General features: G+C 38.6%; 1 long non-coding RNA gene across 1 annotated transcript; it reads left to right on the top strand.

Moving 5' to 3' along the window:
• Positions 1-13,331: 13,331 nt before the first annotated feature.
• Positions 13,332-14,414, top strand: LOC127093094 (uncharacterized). The gene is made up of 2 exons (XR_007792420.1): positions 13,332-13,949; positions 14,113-14,414. It is a non-coding gene; the product is annotated as an uncharacterized LOC127093094 (long non-coding RNA).
• The last annotated feature ends 2,287 nt before the right edge of the window (positions 14,415-16,701 follow it).

Here is a 16,701-nt window from a genome sequence, read left to right as displayed (position 1 = left end):
GAAAGCAACATGATACTCAGCATTGAAGGACCTACACTAAACATGTATCAATTTGGAGAATCATGGAGCTCGAAAACTTACCAATTTGGAGGAACAGTGGTGATCTTGATGTTGTTTGTTGTTATTGAAGTGAGACAGTTGCTAAATGGTCCTTCCAATGATGAATGGTGAAAAATCCTTTGACTTGTGAAGGCTTAGAATGGAATTCAATGTTCAGCTTCTTTGATGTTTTTTGGACATGAAGTTGAAAGATGCAAGATGGAGTTTTAGAGTACAAGGTTTTGTTGTGTTGGATGATAATAGCATGGTTCCAAATGCAAGGCTTGGTTTTGTTCAATAGTTTGTTGACAGGTTTTAATGAGTTTGACCAGAGCAAAATTCAGATGCAAGCAGCAAAGTGCGATTTGAGAGGGTGTTTTGTTGCTGTCATTGGTTCCACTGCTGACAGAAAAAATGATGAATGGATGGTATTAGGCAAAGCTGGTTTTTGTGGTGTGGATTTTGACAGGTTTGGTCAAAGTGATTTTTGAAGGAAGCTTTATTGGTTAATGCTGTCCAATATGTTACTCATGACAGGGAATGGTATTTGGTTTGCTGTTGGAAATGCCAGACAATGTTTGTGTTAAGAGAATTCTAAAATGCCAAGTAAGGTGAGTTGGAGGGAATGCTGTATGCAAGGTTTGGTCCTTAGGGTTTTCTGTTGACTGCCTTTAGAAATGCCAAGCACAGTGGTTTTATGGTTTGTGTGGTTCCCTAATTCCTCATGACAGGAAATAAGGTTTTGAAATCTCCATTGGAAGTTGCCCTCCTTTTTTGGCAGAAATTTGCAAGTGTCAAAGGCAAGGTCCAAATGAAGGATTTCCTGCTGCACACTCTTTGATGGCAAATGAGGTTATGTTGTTTCAATCCAAAGCAAGGTCATGCTGTTGGATATTGGTCTATGGTATGGCAGTTTTTTCCTTTGTGCTTGACAGGGAGCTTGAAATGCCAAGAAAATAGCAAGGTGAAGTTGGGAAATGAGTGAAAGTGTTTGGTCTGCTACTGGTTTTTTGCTGTTGGGTTATGTGCTAGTAGTTTAACATGATGAGAAATGATGGTCCAGAACTGTGCAAAGCTTGGCAAGGTTTTTTGTTTTTGACAGCAAAAATGAGGAAAATATTGTTACCAAAGCAGGGCAGGGTTTGTTACCTTTTGTGAGTTTTGACTGAAAGTTTGGAAGTGCTAAGAATGAATGAGTGAAGTCTTGTGAGAGTGTGAGGTTGGTTGTGTAGGTTGGCAAGGCAGTGATGCTAAGTTGAGTGAACCAGGCTGCTGTTGATTATGTTGCTGCCAATGACAGGGAATGAGATTAAGATGTTCTATTTGAAGTTGCTTTTGGCAGGGCAAAACTTGGTCTTTTGTGTTTTTGGACTGAACTTGCAAAAATGCCAAGATGTGGTTTTTGGAGAATGATTTGAAGCAGGTTGGTTCTGCTGTGTATGTTGGCTTGTGTTTTTGAAATGCAACAGCAAGGTGATGTTTTGAGGGAGTGTGGAGATTTTTGGTTTGAGTGAGTTGGTTCGATGGTTGGTCTGCTGCTACTTCATGGCAGCAAGTGAGGTTTTTTGTATCCAAACCATGCTTAGTTCACTTTGTGAGTTTTGACAGTTTCTTTGGTAAATGCAAGTTTGGTTTCTTGACAGAAAAAATGGAATGGCCAAGAGTGAAGTGTGTTTGTGAAAGATGTGTGAACCAAGGTTTTTTGTTGGTTTTGATGGCTGCCACCTGGTTTTGGTTTTGACAGAAAAATGGTAAGGAGAATATTGCCTCAAGCCAAGGCCAGGTTAGGTTGCCTTTGGACTGAGAGTTGGAAATGCAAGTGAGAGGGATTTGTTTTAGGATGAGGGAAACATGCTTCTACTGTTGGATGGATGCTTTTGGTTTTAAGTTTTGACAGCAAATTTGAAAATGCAAGAAGGTGAGTTTGAATGAATGAAGCTCTATTGGTTTTTCTCTGCTGTGCTGCTGCTATATGTTTTCTAATGACAGGAAAAATGGTGCTTCAATTTTGCTGTCCTATGTTGCTTTGTGGTGTTAATTGTGTTTCAAAAATGACAGCAAAAAGATGAAAAAAAAACCCTGCTGTTTTGTTGCTGGTTCTGCAATGTGTTTGGTTCTTTTGAGTTTGACAGGTTTTTTTGCAAGAATGCCAAAGCCAAGTGGATGAGTCAAGTCTGCAGTGTGTTGTTTTGGTTAGGTTGGCCAAGTTTTGTAATGATGGACAAGGCTGCTGTTAGAAGTTCTTCTGGTTTTTTTTTCTGTTTTTTGACAGCCCTCCTGAAGTGCAAGTAAGATGATCCTTTTTTGAAAATGAATCAAGTTCTCTCCTTTTGCTGTCAAAATGTGGCTGCTTATGACAGAAAAATGATGGTGCCCTACTGTTTTTCTGAGTGCCAAGCATGGTTCTTGGATTTGTGAGATGGATTTCATGAAATCATGTACTTGTTTCTCCACCCTTCAAGCAGCTAAGGCATGGCTCTTCTGTGGTTTTATGCTGCTAAATGAGGTTCAAAATGACAGCAAATGATGGTTTAGATTTCTGTTTCCATGGTACAAGGCAAGGCATGGTGGATAGCATGGTGAAGTATGATGAAATTGTACTTTTCTTACAATTCAAGCAACCAAGCAATGGCTTCATGTACTGCATAATATGAGCTTGCAAACACACTTAAAATGATATTTCTGAGCTGTCCCAATTGGCCAAATGTTGAAAAAATGTTTATATCAAAAAGTCAACTCTTGGTCAAACTTGCATTTAAATAAGAAAAATCAAAAAATGCCATTTTGATTGGTGAGGTTTTGGCTCATGAAATTTATATTTTTGGAAAGAGGGGATCAAATGTGACTTGTAGGAAAAAACCCCACCAAAATTGGCCAAACGGTTTGAGAGATATGGCCTTCTGAAGTTCAAGATTTTCTGAAATCGATTCGATCATAACTTGCCAACCACACATGGGAATTGAGAGTTCTAGGACTTTTTGGAAATGGGAGAACAAGATCTTCAACTTTCATGTTGGGCAAAAATTCATTTGAGGCTTGTATCAAAATGTAGGTTTGAGGATCAAGACTTTCCATTTATGGCAGGTTTCAGTTACAGGCCCAGTTTCTGTTTTGGGAAATTCATGATCTGGCTTCAAATTCCTCCATGATGGTGTTTGGCATGATATATGATGACTATTTGGACATGAATGAACTCTCAAACCAATTCCAATCATCCAATCACTGATTAAACAGACAGTTGACCAACAGTTGACTTTTAGGGTTTCTGATCGATTGTGCATTGACTGATGACTTCCAAACCCTAATTCCTTGAGGACTTGACTTCAAATGATGTCCCAAGTTGTATGAACTCTTGATTATTGACCATGGTGCCCAAATTCCACAAGAATGACCACCATCCATTGCTTTGACTGACAGTTGACTTTTTTAGGGTTTTTGACTGTCTGTGCATGAACTGATGATCTCTGAGCCTTCAACCCTTGACCAAAATACTTCAAATGGATCCCCAAGTCATGTGAACTTGTTGGGCAAACCCCAAGGCCTTGGTTCAATGAAAAATTCCTTTGCTTGCTTGGTTGACTGATCAGGAGATTAGTTTGACCTAATTCTTGATTGCTTGCTCTTGAGGCAACTGAGGGACAATGCAAATGTTATGCAATGGATCATGATATGCTATGACCTAATATGAAAATGTATGTACAATGCTAGGTGCAAATTTGAGGTGCTACAGTCCTTTCCTTTTTCAGGTTTACTTCGAGCGTTTCCTTTCCCTCCCTTGGGATGAATAACGCACGGTGGCGACTCTTCTGTCATTTTCTTTCGCCGGTTGTTTTTTCGCACACTGTATTTTTCAGGTTGCGACAGGTTGCATTCCCCTTTTTCCAGCTTAGTCTGCAGAATGGTTGTTGTGGCAGTTTCTGCCTATTGAAAGCTATCTCAATCCCCAGTAAGGTCGGTTGGTGGCTCTAGCATCCCAAAGATTGGATTGATTTCCTGATTACTTTTGATCCTCAGTAGAGTGGCTAATTGCAGAATCTACTTGTGTGATCCGTTAGATGTATGTTCTCCCCGAGTAGAGTGGCTTGTTGCAGAATCTACTTGTGTGGTGCGTTCTCCCTCAGTGGGTTGTTCCCCCAGAGGATAGCTGACAGCTTTCCCCAGTAGAATTGCTTGTGCAGTTAGATTCTACTTGGATGTTTCTCCTTCAGTGGGTTGTTCCCCGGAGAGGTTTGGAGTTGCTTTTCCGCGGTTCTTGGTTGAGCCATGAATTCTTGTTTCTCAGTTGATGCTGGGATCCCCTGCAGATATCCTCAGGATTCTCCTGATCCCCTACAGATTGGTCTTGGTGGCAGTTTTGCCTGTTGTGACTTTCTGTACCCTGTCTGGGTTGTTTTGCTGATCCTCTTGCCTCTGCTTCCATAGCAGTGCCCGCAGATCTTTGCTTTACAGCATATGGATCTCTAGCAGATTGGCTTTCCAGTTGGTTTTTCCCCTGGAAGTATAGTACCGGACGTTTAGTTCCTGGACCTGTTTGTGTTAGAATTGTCTGTTTTGTCAACATTCATCAAACATAAATCACGCATATTCATGCATAATCATAAAACATTCAGATATTCATGTTGCATTCTTTTACCATATATCCTTTGATTGTTGTTCTCCTGCTATGGGTGATGTAGATCTCTTTATAGATCTTCCCAAGCAGATGTCGGGTGGTAAATCTCTCCATATAGAGTCAGCCCATAAGCAGAAAGTGTCTGTCTTTCCTTCTGCAGTTCCCCACTGAGATATATCCTCGTGGATGACGGTTTCTTCCGTTTCCTCCTAACACATATATTGGGATGGATTTTCCTATTGAGTTATATCCTCATAGGACGTGTTTTGATTCAGTCTGTCTTTTCGGATCAACCCCGAATCGGCGTTTTGTCAGTTGTTTCTTGTGCTTCCCTGTGGAAGAAATGGATGGTTTGCCCAGTAACCGGCATCAATTCATTTATCCCTAGCGGAGTTTTTTTGGGCCTCTACCCTTATACCGGTAGTTGTAAGTCCTATGTTCTTGCTTCTTGGCGGAATTTGTGGTTATATACCTTTTATTCCTCAAGCAAGAGTTGTTGGTCTTCTACCCAGTAGTCGGTAGTCGTAAATCCTATTTGCCTGCTCTCCAGCAGTTTGTGGTTTGTTATAAACCCTATTTTGTTTCCCGTGCGGATTTGTGATTCGTTCTATCCCCACGCGGAGTTGATGGTTCTCTACCCAGTATTCGGTAGATGTAAACCCTAATTTGTAGTTATTCCCACCAGAGTATGGCTACTACCCCGTATTCGGTAGTTGTAAGTCCTATCTCTTTTCCCCTAGCAGAGGTAACCTTTGTGGTTCGTTCTGGTTGATGGCGGATTTTCTGTTGTGAGTTTGCGTTTCCCTGTGGTATAAGTTGAATAAGTGCTCAGTATTTAGCCTTCATTTACCCTATCCCCAGTGGAGTTTGTGGTCTTCTACCCCGTATTCGGTAGTTATAAATCCCATGTTGTTTTATTCTCCCCATCGGAGTTTGTGCCTTACGGTACGAGTGGATAATTGCCGGTTGCTTGCAATTTTATCCCAGCTGAGTCTTTGGTTCTACCCAGTAGTCGGTAGTGTTAACCTCTTGTTTCTTCAGCCAGATTTTGGTATTCTACCCCATATTCGGTAGTTGTAAACCCTAATTTCTCCCCTTTGCAGAGTTAACCTTGTTGTTCATCCTAACCGATGATGGTTACTCTTTGTGGTTATCATCATTCGATATTTGATGTTGATACTCCTCCCTTTGCTTGTGGATAATTGCCGTATGCTAGCAATTTATCCCCAGCAAGTTGTCTTCTGGATCATTGCCGTATGCTCGCAATGTTATCCCTTTTTGAAGTCACCAGTGGGCCTTTTCACCGTTTGCTAGTGATTTGTTCCCCGGATCATTGATTGTTTATCAACGTATCTCCAGCTAGTCCCTGTGGATAATTGCCGGATGCTTGCAATTCATTCCCAGCGGATCGCCTTTCATTTACCCGTTTGCTCGGTAATGATTGTTGCTCCTTTTGATTGGTCATCATTATATGCCTAGTTTTGGTATCCCGATGCCTTTCTTTTCGGTCGATTTATCCTTTGTTAACCCAGTAGCCGGTTGTGGATAGTCTTCCATGCGAGTGTGTTATCCACGTTCTGACGGTAATGGATAATATATCTCATGCACTCTTCTGTCGAAGCCTTTTGTGTTTCCCTAGTCGAGTAAGATTCGTTGTTCCCTTTGCGGAGTCGAATGTTTGTTGTTTGTATAATTGCCGGATGCTTGCAATTTATCCCTTTGAGTTGTCTTTCGTTTACCCGGATGCTTGGTATCGATTGTCTCTCTTTTCTGGTTAGTCACCTATTATATACTTCGGTATCTCTGGTGTCTTTTCCTTTTCGAGTATATTGTTCACGGTCTGCCGGTAATGAATAATATATCTCTTTCACTCTTTGGTTGGAGTCCTTTGTTGATCCTCCCCAGTAGAGTAAGATTCGTGTTCTTCGTAGAATCGAATACCCATCCTTTAACCAGTTTGTGTTTTGGATGATGAGTGTTTTGGCATATATACCAATTCACGTTTTCGGTAGATCACCTATTATATACTTCGGTATCCCTGGTGTTTCTTACCATGCGAGTATATTATCTACGTTCTGACGGTAATAGATAATATATCTCATGCGAGTATTCTATCCACGTTCTGACGGTAATGGATATTATATCTCATGCACTCTTTGGGTTTGTGTCCCCAGTTGAGTAAGATTCGTTTTCCTGTGGTGGATTCGAATGTCCATCCTGTAAGTCGATTTTCTTTTTCAAGCCCTCCCTTCGGATGAAGAGTGTTTTGGCATATATACCAATTCACGTCTTCAGTAAGTCACCTATTATATACTTTGGTATCGCTGGTGTCTTTTCCTTTTCGAGTATATTATTCACGGTCTGTCGGTAATGAATAATATGTCTCATGCGCTCTTGGGTCAATCTTTTGATTATTTTCTCCGCAGAGTAAGATTCATATTCCTTGTGGAATTGAATATCCATTCTATAAACAAATCTGCTTTTCTAGCTTCCTTCAGGATGATGAGTGTCTTGGCATATATACCAATTCACGTTTCGGTCGGTCACCTATTATATACCTCGGTATCCCTGGTGTTCCTTCCTTTCTGCTCCCTATTATGACCTTGGTCCCCTGTGGAGTCAAATTTGCCTGAGTTTATGTACCTTTTTCAGGTCTTTCTCAGATATTTGGATTGATTGATATCTCTCACCCTTATACCGGTCTTAGATATTCATTCTTCCTGAATTTGTTGCCCTTATACCGGTAACATCTCATCCTTGGCTTCCCCTGGAAAGTCTTTTCTAGATCTCCCCAGCGGGTTTGTGTTGCTATTTGTGTTGCTGTATTGGTTATCCCCAGTATATGCATTTTGTGAGTCAGCTTGAGTCGTTCCAATGGATTGTGTTTCCTTTGGAATTGCTTCTCTCCCCAGTGTGAGTCCTTTACTTCCCCAGTGAGGTCTCCGGTCAGATTTCTGTTATCCTAATCAGAGTCGTGTCTTGCACACGCTGTGTCAGTTTTGTTTTCCCCAACTCAAAGTCGTGTCCTGCTCACGCGTCCTTTTTCTTTTACTATCCCCAATAAGAATCCCCGCGAGAGTCTTGTTAGAGTCTCTGTACCTGGTGAGTGTATTACTCCGAGGGATCGTCTTTTCTTCTGTGTGAATCATTATCCCCACAGAGTTTGTGTCTTTTACATGCATACATTTGCATCATGAGGTCTCTTAGGGACCAAAATTTGTCTCATTACTGTTATTTAAGCCCATTCTACCACGTCGAGATGAAGATTTCTAAACTTCACTTCTCCGGATAGAATGACCTTAAATAGGGGCATCTGTAAGACCCCAATTTTGGCCCTAAGATCCCTCATGGCCCATGTCATATCATATCATGGCCTCAAGGATCATTGCATACCCTAGCTTCCCTCTTAGTGGGTGGGTCACCTTGTGAGTGTGATTCTTGATCACCAAGCGTGTATTGCATTTGTATATCATTGCTTTTCATATGTTTACTAACCAAAAGTACAAAAATATTATCAACTAACCATGTTACTTGCAGCTGAAGCAATCATCAGTCAATCAGTCAAGCAAGTCCTTGAGCAATAGATGGTGACCATTCTTGAAGAATTTGGGCACCATGATCATTCATAAGAAGTTCATATGACATGTGATATTATTTTGGATCAAGATCTCATGTGGTAAAGGCTTAAAATTCATCAGAACTTGGCTCAGTCAACCAAAACCCTAGAAAAGTCAACTGTGGTCAACTGTGCATTTAATCAGGGATTTGAAGGTGTGAGATGGTTAGAAAGACCTCATTCATGTCCATACAAGTCTCATTTGACATTTCAAAGATCAAGGTTGAAGGATTTGAAGTCAGACAAAAAGTTTCCCAAAATGGAAATGACCTGTAATTTTCACCTGCCCAAAATGGAAAGTTTTTCTCCTCAAAATTACTTCATCATACAAGCTTCAAATCAAAATTTGTCCAACATGAAAGTTGAAGATCTTGTTCTTGCCTTTCCAAAAAGTCCAAGAACACTCATTTCCCATTTATGGTTGGCAAGTTATGATCAGATCATTTTCAGAAAATGCCTAGATTCAAAGTGGCATAACTTTCACATGGAATGGCCAAATTGGATGGTTCTTCTTTGAGCAAACCCCATTTAACATGTACTTTCATAATCCATCACCACATTTTGCCAAAACCCTTCACATAAAAAGGTCATTTTTCAAGTGTACCAATTAAAAAGCCAAGGGCAAAAAGGTCCAAATTTCAAAGTACAAAGAATTTTGACATGGGACCAATTCCAATAGCTTCCAAGCATGATTTATGATTTGCTTGAAGTGAGAAAACACTGTTACATTGATCCAAACCATCCAAGGGCAAAAAGGCCAAAATGCTTAAGTGTGCATATTTGCTAATTACCAAAAATTGCCTAATCATGATTAAGAGTTGGATTAAGGGCACATATAAAGCCTTAATTCTAACAGAATCAGGGGGATAATCACTTTTTCAGATCCAATCCAAAAAACTCTCCAATTCTCTCAAAAATTTCACAATTCTCATTCACTTTTTTCATCAAATTCTTCAATAATTCTCCATTGTTTTGGCAATTTCTTGGTGATTTCTTCATGTGCAGGTGATGCTAAAGATCTGTTTGTGGTAATTGAAGCAAGAAAACGTGCAAATTCCAACTGTTGCAAAGCCTTGAACATCAATGGCAGCTGGTGGATTTCATTGATTCATGCACGGTTGAGCTGAAATTCCTTCATCATTCACCTCCTACATCATCAATCGCGATCTGTTTGCATCAATCAAGGCCAAAAACACGCTGAACCGCGAGCTACATCATCAAGAGGTGAGTTTTCAATTTCTTTAATTCTTGAAATCAATGTATGGCTTATGTAGTGCGTTGAATGTAGAGCATTTTGGCATTTGAATCACGTGTTTTCATTGAGTAATCATCAAGATATTTGGATTTGAAATTGATGCATCAAAACTTCTTTCGATCGGATCTTTATGTACGTTAATCTTTAGACATTTTCATGGCCATGATCGTGACCTACGCAGAGAGACGGAGAGAACGGTATAGAGTTTGCGTGTTTTGGTGCAGAAATGCTCATAACCGAAATCTGGAGTTGATGAGGAAGATAAACGCGAAGAACATTCAGTTTCCGGAAAAAATCCCGTGCTTTGATCTTGAATCATTCGCCTGGCCATTCAAATTGTGTTTCCCGCCAGTTTCGCCCAATAGGAAGCTGCCACCGAATTAATGTTATACTACGTCGTTTTGGCTATGGCTAGGATATTTACAAGTTTGCCATCCGCGGATAAATTAATTAATTAAATCCATTAATCCATTAAATAATTATTTCATAAATATTAACAAATCTTACAAAAATCATATTAAATTCAATTTTAGTCCAAATTAGGTGGGAATTTTTTTGTTAGGTTCCAAATTTAATCTAGTTTTTTTTAGGCATAGTAACTTAAGTTGTGCCTGGTAAAATTTTGGATTGGCTTAATGATTTTTGACATGTGTGCATTATTCATATGTTTTACCATTTTAATCACCAAATAATCATGCTAGCTCCAAAATGAATGGAATTTCATATGCTTGTTCTTGACTCTCTCCTGGAGATTTTGATGTATAGTTTGTAGTTTTTGGATCCCTGGTTTGATAGATATGATATAATCTTTTTGAGTGTGACAATATGTGTCACACTATGCTATGCTGTGTTCATGATTTAATTTTCCATGCTTTAACTAGGCCTATGGCTCTGATTTTTTTCATGAGATGACTTTTATATGTTAGGTTTCACCATGATTTTTTGTGGATTTAATTGATCCATTTTCTAATTGATTGACATTTTTGATTGCTGTTTAGCATTTTTGGATTGTTTCTTGAGTAGCAAACTTATATGTCTTGTTAAATACTCATCCCTTATCCTATGCATATGAAATTTGGTGGAGTGCTTCCTAACATGTTTAGCTGTAATTTGGCTTTGGTCCCATTCATTTCCCATGTGATATCACTGTTTTACAATTGATTGAAGTTGACACTTGTTTTGTGACCTAGTTTAGGTTGATTTTTGCATGCCATGACATGTTGGATTTAATTCCCCTACTTCCACTAGTCTAAATTGAATGAAAATTGACATGTAGCTCATTGAATATGTTCTGTTTAGGATAGAATTTTTGTGGAATTTATTGAGCTGTTTTGATATTTGTTTGGTTGTGATCATGCTGTTGACTCATATGTGGTTCATACTTGACTACTTTGACTTAGATTGTGCATAAAATGAAATTAGTGCATAGTTTTGATGTGAGGCCAATTAGGTTCTCTTTTTAATTGATAAACCTTGATTTTGATCATGTTTCACTTGCTGTTTTAACATTTTTCCATCCTTTGGACCCTAGGCTTGTCCTAGTGGTCTTATTATTCATGTTTGAGTTTGACTTTGACTTTTCAGGTTAAGAAGCAAAGTGCTTTAAAGGAATTAATGCAAGTTGAATTGTTTCATTTGACTATTGTGTACTAATTTGTTTGCGTTGTAGGGTGCTTGGTTCACTTGAGATTTGTGCTATGCACATTATTGTTTGATTGTACATTGTTTGCTGATTCTTATGTTGTTGTTTCGAGTTAATGATTGGGATGCTGATTATATTTGATTGATTTCAGGTACCCTTTAGTTGCTCAGTTCTTTTGAGAACTTGCATTGCTTTTCTTGTATAGCATTTGCATTGAGGTAGACTCTCTTGTCTCCATGTAGTCTGGAAGACCTGGCTTGTTACTTAGCCAGGCAACTGTCTGAAGTCCTCCTTAAGAGGCAATGTTTGTGATTGTTTATGTTTGTCCTAAGCAGGAAAAGACCTCATTTGAGGCAATTGGTGGATATAAGAGATATGTAGCCTATCTCCCACTATTCTGTGAGTCTTCTCCTTGCTCCCATTATATGGTTGTAGCATTGAGATCCTAACCCAAGATCTATCGAGTCAATAAAATATGGAGAGAGTTCCATCTTTCTGAACTCCCACACCTTCTGATATTCAATACTCTCCCTGACCAGGGATAAGAGTGATGAGGCACACCCCTCATATCCTTTCATCTGCTTCACCTTAGCCCCTCAATGGCAAGGTTAAGAGCGCCATTCGCCTATTCCAGTGGACTTTTTAAGTCAAACCCTTTGATTGAGCCTCCTTGTTTGGTTATAGTGGGTGATAAATGACTTTGTTTGCTTGATTGATTGTTGCATTTGTACATGCTTGCTTGCCATTGTGCATTCATCATTATTGATTGTTAATTCTTGTATGATCATTATTGCATATCCTTGTGATCTATGTTTGAGTTTACCCATTGAGGACAATTGTAAGACCATGTTGATTGGCTTTTGTTCCCATGATATGGAAGGATAGAGTGTAAGACCTCATTGGTCACTCATATCTTCTTTGCTCTTGTTTGTTGTATGAGAGGATGCAATTGTAAGTCCCGGTGATGTGGCATTTGTATTCCTATGACCATAATTTGGGGGTTGGTTTAAGTCCAGATAGATTGGCATCCGACTTCCGTAGTTTTGTTTTACTTTAGGAGGTTGGTGTAAACCCAGGTATTGGTATCCGACATCCGCTTTTTGCTTTTGTGAGATTGGTATAAGACCATTGATGGCATCCGGTATCACCTTATTTTGCTTACTTGTTTAGTTGCCTCATTCCTAAGGACACACTTGAATCATCTTCTATATGATTTCAAGAGGTGAACTTCTAGGAAGTTTTACACTCCTTCATCCACACCCTTTTTGTTCCAAACCCCTTTTCACTTGTTGACTTTTTTTAACTTATAAATACATGTTGTGCAAACATTCTCATCCTCTTTTCAAATTAGAAACTTAGACCCTAATCCTCGACTTTCCAACTTCTTTTCATAACACTTCTTTGAATCGATCTAATCATACTTTGACCATCCTTTTGTGAATAATCATAATCCATTAATCCAACTCACTCAATTGTTTTGTGGCTTTGTACATGCTTGTTAATTTTTCATACATTAGCCGTAGGTTTTATTTATCCTAGTTGGTTGATGTTAACCTCACCTATTCGTCCTTAGTTGATTGAATTGTAAGTCTTCCTTGCTTATTATAGGGTTAACCCCTCACTAGCGAGTGGAAGCTTTTCTCACATGGTGGACTTGTTGTTTCATAAGGTTGAGTTTTCTCCCGTGGATAACGTAAAGCCTTAGTGCTATTGTTTTAAAATAAACTCACAAATGTTTGGAAAAATTTTAGCCGAACTACGGCGTTTTGATCCTTACCTTTGATGGAAGGTACGTAGGCAACGGGTTCATCCGTTCGAACACAAAAATAATTAACTTGTACATTCTTTTCTCATCATCCCATTCATGTTTGCACAATATGTCATAAACAAATAAACATTTTTATACAACAAGTGTGAAAAGGGCTCCCTAGGAGTACCTTGGACGTGATGGGTGCCTAACACCTTCCCGTTGCGTAATTTACCCCTTATCCAGACTCTCTGATCTTTTTCATTAGTTTTCTACGTGTAAAACTTCTTAGGTTTTTGTTCGCTTTTTAACCAGTCCTTAGGATAAATAAAAGTGCGGTGGCGACTCGAATTCATTGTATACATTGCTTATGATTTAATCAATAGATCATATAGCGACGAATACACTGCTACATTATGCTTCAACAATTAATATGTACGCTTCTCTGAATCCTAATCTCCAAAGTTTAACGATGAATCTTCCTATTCAAAATCAACCTTCCCCGAATCAGATTCGTTTGCACGCGAAGCTAAGAAGAAAAACGGACAACTCAACAACTGAAGCAAGAACGTATAAGAGGACTTACCAGATTTAAACTCCATCGTGGTGGTTCTCTGGCTAACAACAGGTATTAAATTCTCTCCATTCTTTGCTCAGCTTTGTGATGTATGCTTCTTCCTCTTCTCGTTTCTTCCCCACATTTCTTCTTCTATTTCTGCAGGTTAAATTGTTTAGTGATGTTAAAATGATTTATCAGATGAGAGTTCAAAATTTATGTTGCTCTATTTTTAAAAATTCTGCTATGTGATATTTGTATGTAATGCAGTGATGGATAATTGTTGTTATGTTGAATGTGAGTGGTCTGCTCGATTTCATGTATGGACTGTTGTTAGTTCAAGTTACAATGCCATGATGAATTATCTGCTGCCATGTTGATGTGTTGCTGCAGGGTGGCGATTGATGTTCATGTTCTGATATTGCAGAACATGTATTGAGATGCAAAATGCAAGTTGCAGCATGATGGAAGTATATGTCATGGTGAGTTTTCAAATGCTAGCTGATGCATCATGCCTTATTTGTTATATCTGTTAGGCATTATTTGTGTTGTATGGATGTATGTCCTAAGTTAGGTTCACTTGCATTGCATTGTGTTGGATTTGTGGATTGATTATAAGGCTGGTTTGATTTGTATGATGGCAAGGTGACCAAGGTAAGGCAAAGTGAAACTAAGGCATGACCAACTTGTAAAAAAGGATTTCTTGCTCATGAAGGAAGTGTAATAATTGAAGCTCAAGAAATTAATGCAAGGATGAAAATGTGATTAGTATTAGGATTTTAGGGATGAAAAATGTAATGGTTGACTTTGGTCAACTAGTTGACCAAAAAGTCAACAGTTGACCAAAAGTCAACTTTTATAAAAATGTAATTTTTTGATTTCTTTTTGTAATGGACTATGTATACCTTTATGAATGAATGAAAACTCAATTGTTTTGATGAAACAAACATGATTGTATGTGAATCAAGACTTGACTTTTACCAAAACTAAAATGATCTATGAATGAAACAATCACCCTAATCCATTAAATCATAGGGATCATGAGCACATGATAACACATGAACCAAATGGACCAAGATGCATGGATGAATAAAGAATAAATTCCCCCATAAATCATAATGGACTAAGGATAAACAATGGACTAAAAGATCAATGTCTCAATCCAAACATGAATGAATGACCAAAGACCTAGGAATTTGAAAGTACCATATGCTTAGAACCAATGGACTAAGGATGAACAAGTAGAATACATATGTATGAATGCTTTGAACAAAAGATTGAACCAAATGAAATCCCAAACATATGGACATGTAAGTTAAATGAATGATTTTAATGCCCCAAGCAAGTTCAATGATGACATGATGCATGACATGATGATTAATAACCTCCTTCGAGTGAATTAGGATTGACTAGGTTAAAGTTCAAAGCTATGTATCAACCAAGAATCTCAAGCCAAGTGAGAAGTCAACACAAGTAGTGCACCAAACTCATGAGCCACAATTAGGGTTTCTAACACCTTAATGTAAGCCACAAGACTTACAAACTCCAAATCAAGGATTAGGTTTTCAATGTGGCATACCCCTCAAACAAGGCCTTTGAATGAATCAAGATGCTTCACAAGCAAGTCTCCTATGTATGAACCCCCAATTAGGGTTTGATAGCCAAGACAAGGCCTAAAGAACAATCATAAGGCCCCAAAACCATATCATCAGGAAATTAGGGTTTGAAAACCATTAGGAGGGCCATGATGAGCTCTTACTGAATCCATGCTTCAAAGGCCAAGAAATTAGGGTTTCACATCCTCTATCATCAGATGAACAACCAATGTCATACCTTTGATCGTTGATCTACACATAAACCCTAGCTTGCAAGCCAATAGCTTTGAATATACAGTGATCAACTCAATGGATGAATGATGCATATGAACGAAACATGAATGTATACAGATGATTCCTAAGTCAAGGATTGAATGAAAAGCTGAAAAGGGGAGGGCAATTTTTTTGGGTATGACACTCGGCAATCCAGACACAAATTCCATCAAAATGTTGTTCCATTTCCAGCGGCTTCAATCTTTGAATTCTAGCAAGTCAGACACGTATACACAAACTTTGCAATCTCTTTCTTCATTCCAAGCCACTAGAAGATATTTCTTAAATCCTGGTACATCTTTGTAGCACCCGGATGAATCCTCAGACCACTTCGGTGTCCATCTTTAAGAATACTCTTCTTGAGTTCACGTACATCCAGAACATAGATTTTGTCATGGAATTTTATGACACCGTTATCATCAATCTTGAAATCACCACCTCGACATTGATTGATTAAAGCCAAACGATCTCCCAATTCAATATCAATCCTCTGACTTTCTTTAATCTCTTCTAAAACACCACTGATAAGCTTTGACATACCTAGCTTCACACTTTGTGGCGTAACTTCACAAACCAAACTCAAATCTCTAAATTCTTCTATTAGCTCTAACTCTCTAGCCATCAATGTCGACATACGCAACACCTTCTGACTCAGTACATCAGCCACTACATTGGATTTACCTGGATGGTAATTCAAACTAAAATCATAATCCTTTAACAATTCAAGCCATCTCCTCTGCCTCATATTTAACTCATTCTGATCAAATAGGTACTTCAAGTTCTTATGATCACTGAACACTTTAAATCTAGAGCCAAATAGATAATGCCTCTAAATTTTTAAGTGCGAACACAACGACGGCCAACTCTAAGTCATGCATAGTATAATTCTTATCATGAACTCTAAGTTGTCTCAATGCATAAGCCATAACTTGTCCATTATGCATCAATACATCACCCATACCCATCTTAGAAGCATTACAATACACGACAAAAGGTTTGGTTGTACTCGACATAATCAAAACCGGAGCAGTTGTCAACTTTTTCTTGAGTTCTACAAAACTTTTCTCACAATTAACATCCCACACATACGCTTGACCCTTTCGAGTCAACTGAGTCAAAGGCATTGCCAAATTCAAAATACCTTCTATCAATCTGCGATAATAACCAGCTAACCCAAGGAATCTTCTAATATCCATAACAAACTTCGGAGTCTCCCACTGTAACACATTATCAACCTTCGAAGGATCAACCATAATATCACCATTAAAAATTACGTGGCCAAGAAAATTCACTTCTCTTAACCAAAACTCACACTTATATAACTTAGCATATAATTGTTTCTCTTTTAACAACTCCAGCATAATTC

The sequence above is a fragment of the Lathyrus oleraceus genome, chromosome 6 (assembly GCF_024323335.1).
Source record: "Lathyrus oleraceus cultivar Zhongwan6 chromosome 6, CAAS_Psat_ZW6_1.0, whole genome shotgun sequence".
Lineage (NCBI taxonomy): Eukaryota > Viridiplantae > Streptophyta > Magnoliopsida > Fabales > Fabaceae > Lathyrus > Lathyrus oleraceus.
This window is presented reverse-complemented; position numbering and strand designations above follow the sequence as displayed.